This window comes from Triticum dicoccoides, chromosome 4B, assembly GCF_002162155.2.
Source record: "Triticum dicoccoides isolate Atlit2015 ecotype Zavitan chromosome 4B, WEW_v2.0, whole genome shotgun sequence".
Lineage (NCBI taxonomy): Eukaryota > Viridiplantae > Streptophyta > Magnoliopsida > Poales > Poaceae > Triticum > Triticum dicoccoides.
In genome coordinates this window covers 97,452,461-97,460,219 of record NC_041387.1, presented here as the reverse complement: position 1 = coordinate 97,460,219, position 7,759 = coordinate 97,452,461, and the positions used below count along the sequence as shown (strand labels likewise).

The 7,759-nt window shown below is 42.0% G+C and overlaps 1 pseudogene; it reads left to right on the top strand.

The window, feature by feature from the left end:
* Positions 1-7,759, top strand: part of LOC119292552 — a 33,346-nt pseudogene that overhangs the window by 24,141 nt on the left and 1,446 nt on the right.

Below are 7,759 nucleotides of genomic sequence, written 5' to 3'. Positions count from 1 at the left end.
GACCACCACCTCCCACCGCGCAGCGCGTGGGCAGCCGATCTGCCACCGGCCGCCCTTCCCAAAATCATCGCACGCTGCCCTTCCCCGGGTTGCTGCCACGCCCCTGTCTGCGAGCACCATTGGCGTCGACCACCTCGGACCTCCACGACCCCGATGATGTCCTTTTGCGCTACGGTGGCCGGATCCACAACCCCCCGGCCCCGGTGACCTCCTGTTGTGCCGTCGTCGTCCTCCTGCAGGTTCCCCCCATCCCGACCCCAACACCGCCCATCCCTCCACCACCTTGGATCTGCGCCGTCTTCGCCGCTGGGGGCAGCAGCACCCCTACCCTGCATTGAGGTCACCATGGCCCTCTCCCTATATCCAGCGAGCCCCTCGTGGCCCTCGTCTCCCCAGCTACCAGTTCGCCTTATGGGCCCTCGGGGTTTCCGGCTAGTGTGGTGCAATGCGGGGCGCACATGCGTGTAGTCCGTGGTGGCGCTAGGCTATGGCTGGGCGACGGGGTCGACGGATCGACAGCTTTTGCTACAAGATCTGCACTGCTTTGAGCACCCAGCTGCATTGACTCCTCCCCAAGCGCCCTCCAGACTTACAACGAGATAAGGAAGGTGCTCCCCTCCCCAGCACGCATGTTGGCAATGGCGTCTGATCCTCTGTGTCCCTCCTTCCACAAGCAGTATCCCGATTGCTTTGTATTTTCGTTTTTAGGAGTCTTCCGTAAATTTCCATGGATCAGTTTGTAGATTATAGCTTGGTTGCAGTACCATGGGCACCATAGATGCAGTGCTGTGGGGGTGGACATCTAGTGCGCCGGCGACCGGCTTGCGTTTAACGAAAAAATGTGGATTTGTTTTTCCCCCGTCATTGTAGGAGAATTGCAGCTCGTTTCGCCCCGCCTCGTAGTCCAGAGCCCTACCAATCGCAGCTCTCTAAAAATGTGCATGCAATAAAAAGTGCTTACTTTGAAGCGCAGGTCATTCTTTTTAGATTATTTCGCACCAGATCCGAGCTCTTCTCCACCCCCATGATCAAAACACAGCGACCCTCACAATGGATCTGGTTGTTTGAAGTTTTTCTTGACGTGCGTAGTAAAAGGACAACAACCAAAAACAATGAAGAAAAAACAAAAATGCAATTCATCTCATCGTGTTTAATGGTCCACTTTTCCTTTTGGTATTTTTGAATGGGATATGAAAAAAGAGAGGTTCAAACGGCGTGCAACAGCAATGCACACTTTAAAAAATAAACCCTAATGCTGTTGACTAATGTGAGTGTGGATGTGTGAGTGTGGCCGTGTGAAAATAATAAATGGCTATGTATATTTTGAAGCTTACTTTGATCTCTCATGCAGTTTGCTATAAAAACTATATGTGGTTCACTCGGTAAATAGAAACGAAAAACATCTCAAAAGAACCTCACTTCTTATTAGATGTAGTTCACTTGGTCAGCCCATGCGGTCCACTTGCCTAGTCTATGCGCATGAAACAATAAAATCTCATGTGGTTTACTTTTCGTAGTGATGAGATTCACTTTCGGTAGTGTTGCGGTTCACTTACACCTCGACGTGAAGCGTGGTCCACTTCCTCAACATGGAAAATTTACGCCCGACAAAAAAAGGTATGCAAGTCGCTTGCACGTCCGATGCAGTGCGGTTTTCAGTATGAAGCAGTGCGGTCGGCCGGATGATGTTGTTCATCTTGTAAGTGCAAAAAAAATGTTACGGAAGCAAAGAAAAGTAATGCGGTTCACTTCTTGATAGTGTTGTGGTTCATTTACACCCGATGTGAAGTGCACTCTACTTTCTCGTCCTTGAAAAAATTACGTTTGAATAAAAGAAACCATGTTGTTCTCTAACACGTCTGATGCAGTGCAGTTTTTCATCCGATGCAGTGCGGTTTTCAATCGGATGAAGTACCCACGTCGATTTGGGTGTCGCGAAAAACAGAGTGTCCGCATTTCGGTAAATTTAAAAATGCTCTTAAACCGTAACGAATTAGAGAGAGTATTCTACATGAAAAAGTTTCGTCTCATTGATATCTTTCCAACGGCATATCATTTGAATCATTTCGACAACCGGTCTGTAAAAATTTCACAAAAAACGGCCGCTACCACTCATCATCCGCCACACGATTTTCAAAATTAACTTAAAACTGTAAGGAATCTTAAAAAAATTCAACATATGAAAGTTGCGCCTCGTCCATAGCTTTTCAACGGTATATTACACGCCTCATTTTGACAAACGGTTAAAACACTGGAGTGAAAACAATACTCAAAATATGAATATTTTTGAAAAACAGAATTCCGCGATTTAGTAAATTCGAAACTACTCTTTAACCGTAACGAATTAGAGAAAATGATAGTTATGAAAAAGATGCGCCTCGAAGATATCTTTCTAACGGTGTATCATTTGCTTCGTTCCGACGAGCGGTTTAGAAGAAATCGTGAAAAAACGCTCGCTGTCACTCATCATGGGACGCACCATTTTCAAAACTGCTCTTAAACTGTCTGGAATCTCGAAAAGTGTTCAACATATGGAAGTTGCGCCTAATCCATAGCTTTTCAACGGTATATTACACGGCTAATTCCGATAAACGGTTAAAAAACTAGAGCGAAAACAGTATCAAAAAAACAACGCATGCAATTTTTTCCGACGAGAAGTTCACTCGTGTGAGTACTGAAGCACACTTGGTTCAAAGAATGACGTGCACTTGCGTTGAGCGTGCAGTGTGGAATTGTTATCCGAATAGTTATTCTGCTAATATTAGCAGAATAGACCGGTTGTATATAATACTGAAAGATGATCTTTGGACCTCGCCGATGACAACTTTTAGCCTACCTCCAGAGGAGGATCCGAATAACCCAGTTATACGAAGGCGTTCGCTCTTAAGAAGATGGCAACACTATTCAAGAACTGGAAGAAAGATTTTAAGAAAAAGTTTGTCGATGAAGACGAGACTCCAGAATTCATCGGTCAATATGAGAAGATAAAAAATCACCGGCCCGCATTTGTGGCCTACAAGAAATCGGATAAGGCTAAGCAAATGTCACTGACAAACAAGCAAAATGCTGCATAGAAGTATCACCATACTACGGGGCTAGGTGGCTATAGCAAAGCCCGACCTATGTGGGACAAAGTTGGGCAAGACGTGATTGCTAAAGGGGTCCAACCATGCACTGTCTAGATCGGGCAAGGACTTGGTTCTTCGGGGTTGGGGAACTTTGGACCCAGAATCAGGGAAGTGTGCTTGGATGAACGATCAACTTGCAATACCCGTCATGAAGCTTAAGGAAGCAATCAAGGCAGATTAGGAAGGGACATTCATTCCCGATAGAGAGAAGGACGAGCAGACAGAGGCCCTCAGGAATTCTGTACACCCTGGACGAACACGAGGAACATCAGGCTCCATTTTGTGGGTGCATGGGTTTCTCGACAGCGGTGCTTATAGAAGCCAAGAGAGATAGAAGAAAGAGGAAGCAAGCAAAATGCAGAAGATCAGTGCAAGATAAGCGAAACCAAAGGAACTTGAGAGCCAATGAGATACCGTCCAACCATCTCAGCGGCACAAAGATCCTTCCTTCGACACTGCCCCAAAGCTACCCCACCATCTCAGCAGAGAAGCAGTGTGGCTTCTATGGAGCTCGTTCAGCCTGGTTTCACAGCTCCTCGCTACCCCGTAGATAGTATCATGGAGAATGAACATTGTGTGCTAATGGCGAAATGCCAGAACCTAACCTTGAAGGCGGCGGTTGATATGTCTCCAAGCTAGTATATTATTGATTGCTCCATGCTAGTATATTATCTGTTTTGGATGTTTTATATGCATTAATATGCTATTTTATATTACTTTTGGGACTAACCTATTAACCTAGATCCCAGTGCCAGTTTCCATTTTTCCTTGTTTTTGAGCTTCACAGAGAAGGAATACCAAATGGAATAAAACCTTCACGATGATTTTTCTTGGACCAGAAGACACCCAGGAACTTGGAGATCAAGTCGGAAGAGCCATGAGGCGACCACAAGGGGCAGGGCACACCTAGGGGGATAAGGCACGCTCCCTGCCTTGTGCCCTTGTGACTCCCCTGACCAAAATCTTTCGCCTATCACTACAAGAAATATGTCAACTAGTGACCTTTTGTCAGTGACCCTAGAAGAATTGGTCATAGATCTATGACCATTTCAGACCAATTGGTCAAAAGCTGTTCGAGGGGCTCCAAACCCTAAACCATTGCGACCATTTTGGTCAAAAAGGTCATAATTTCCTTACACGAAAAGGTCACAAAGCAAACAGTGCTAGTCCGCTGCCTTATTTCTAGTTACTAATGACCAATATAGATGGTCATAGCCTTGTAGATTGTGGTGGGTTGTGATGACTAGGCGCCATCTCATCAGTTTTGCCTATGTGTCATGTCCATGTGGTGGTTTTTGCCCAAGGTTGTGAAGCAACCTATATTTCTGTTATTCCCAAAATTCCCAAAAAAATCTCATAAATTCTTTGGGTCATATCTTCGTCAAATATGTAAAAACCTTCCTTGCCTTGTTTAAAAATAATTCAAAAATATTCATTTTCCTATTCTGATCAGAGCAGCACTTTGTGAAGGAAGTACCACTTTGGCATGTCCAAATGGTATCCATTTTCTACAGTGCTTTGCTATGCCCAAATAACCATCCTCCACCAAATGCTAGCTCAATCCATTCATTATTTTGAGCCCAGCTTCAACATTCGTATTTATGTCCAGTGTGGTACTTTGTAAAGCAAGTACCACCTAGGCTCCTCCTTTTGAGGTGAAAATTTGTGAAGACGGTCTTCTTAGTAACTGATCATCCTCAGCCAAAACTCACGCCCCTTAGCCATGTGCATTTCCCGTACCGCAAATCAAACACTTGGCTGCTTATTCATGTTTGAGCATCGATCGGTCTCCTCGTGAGAATCTTATGTTGTGATATTTTTCCTAGCACCTACCTGGGGAGTGCCCAACCCACTAGACATGCCTAGGCCACCCAGAACACATGGCAACGCCACGGTCACGCGGTGACCACGTGGCGGGCATGCGAGCTTACGCGCTCTAGAGTTGGGGCCCTCGGCCACCGTCCAAACCTCGATGTCTCGCCATCAAACCATGTATTTCTGATTAAATATATACTTATGTACCTAGAAATGATTTTTGGAAAAAATAAATAGCAAACTATGAAGCAGCTACAGTTCAAATTTGACCCGCTTCTAGCTGAATCGGTGACAATTTGTCTTTTTCACCAGAGGTGGATCAAAACTTTTTACACCCAACCATTTTGTCAATTGTGCATTAAACATGGCCTAGTATTTTATAAAATTGATTTGGTCCATTTTTGCAACAATTATTTGGTAGTTCCTTCACAAAAAAACCTCATTTTGGACACTCAGAAAATGGAAAATTAATTTTCCGTGCAAAGAAAATGAAAACTCCCTTAGGCAACATTTTTTGGAATTCCAAGATGCACCCTTTTGCACAATATGAGATAATTTGAACAAACTATGCCATGAATGTGGCCATAAGATTGATCATTTGGCTTGAAAGCCATGAATCTTCACGCATGATAGCTCATTTCTGAGAACACTTTTTTAAAATAATTACCGTATTACAAGTTTATTATTTTTCCTGGAAACTTGGTCACATATAATGACACAATGCGAAGGTTTTCCAATTTTTTAATTTTTTTTAATTTTTTATGCCCGTTTCAAAATGCGGGCAAAACGGCGGGCTTGACCGTTCCTAGCTAGTGGTTGAATCTTGGAAAACTTTTGGTGTTTCTATGATAAAATAGATACTTATGTACCTAGAAATGATTTTTGGAAAAAATAAAGAGCAAGCTATGAGGTAGCTGCAGTTCAAATTTCACCCGCTTCCAACTGAATCAGCAGGAATTTGTCTTTTTCACCAGAGGTGGATCAAAACTTTTGACACCCAAAAATTTGGTCAATTGTGAATCAAACATGGCCTAGTATTTTATAAAATGGATTTGGTCCATTTTGGCAACAATTATTTGGTAGTTCCTTCACAAAAAAAACCTCATTTTGGGCACTCGGAAAATGGAAAATGAATTTTCTGTGCAAAGAAAATGAAAACTCCCTTAGGCAACATTGTTTGGAATTCCAAGATGCACCCTTGTGCACAATATGAGATCATTTGAACAAACTATGCCATGAATGTGGCCATAAGATTGATCATTTGGCTTGAAAGCCATGAATCTTCACGCATGATAGCTCATTTCTGAGAACACTTTTTTAAAATAATTACCGTATTACAATTTTATTATTTTTCCTGGAAACTTGGTCACATATAATGACACAATGCGAAGGCTTTCCAATTTTTTGATTTTTTTTTGAATTTTTTATGCCCGTTTCAAAATGCGGGCAAAACGGCGGGCTTGACCGTTCCTAGCTAGTGGTTGAATCTTGGAAAACTTTTGTTGTTTCTATGATAAAATAGATACTTATGTACCTAGAAATGATTTTTGGAAAAAATAAAGAGCAAGCTATGAGGCAGCTGTAGTTCAAATTTCACCCGCTTCCAACTGAATCAGCAGGAATTTGTCTTTTTCACCAGAGGTGGATCAAAACTGTTGACACCCAACCATTTGGTCAATTGTGAATCAAACATGGCCTAGTATTTTATAAAATTGATTTGGTCCATTTTTGCAACAATTATTTGGTAGTTCCTTCACACAAAAAACCTCATTTCGGGCACTCGGAAAATGGAAAATGAATTTTCCGTGCAAAGAAAATGAAAACTCCCTTAGGCAACATTGTTTGTAATTCCAAGATGCACCCTTGTGCACAATATGAGATCATTTGAACAAACTATGCCATGAATGTGGCCATAAGATTGATCATTTGGCTTGAAAGCCATGAATCTTCACGCATGATAGCTTATTTCTAAGAACACTTTTTAAAATAATTGCAGTATTACAAGTTTATTATTTTTCCTGTGAACTTGGCCACATATAATGACACAATGCGTAGGTTTTCCAATTTTTTGATTTTTTTTTGAATTTTTTATGCCCGTTTCAAAATGCGGTCAAAACGGTGGGCTTGACCGTTCCTAGCTAGTGGTTGAATTTTGGAATTTTGTTGATGTTTCTCTGATTAAATAGATACTTATGTACCTCGAAATGATTTTTGGAACAAATAAAGAGCAAACTACGAGGGAGCTACAGTTCAAATTTGACCCGCCTCCAACTGAATCGGCGGAAATTTGTCTTTTTCACCAGAGGTGGATCAAAACTTTTGACACCCAACCATTTGGTCAATTGTGCATTAAATATGTCCTAGTATTTTAGAAAATTGACTTGATACAATTTTGCAACAAATATATGGTAGGTCCTTCACAGAAAAACTCATTTTGGACACTCGAAAAATAAAAAATGTTTTTTTTGCCAAAAAAACTCATTTCTCAAGACACATTTAAAAAGATATTTATCTTATTTCTTGTTTGTTATTTTTCCTGAAAACTTGTTCATATTTAGTGACATGATGAGAAGGTTTTTTCATTTTTTTTGAATTTTTCAGGTCATAAAATAGCTGACATGATTTTAACACGTTAATTTTAGTCAACCATGACCTATTTAAATGGTCATAACATCATACTGTAATCTGATTGGTTCATGGACGTGTCACGCGGATCGTGCATCAAACACCGTCGGAGGATCGGGGATCCAACGACAGCCCTTCCACACCATCCCCGAAACCCTAGCTCTGTCCTGTGTTTATTTTCCATCCACCCC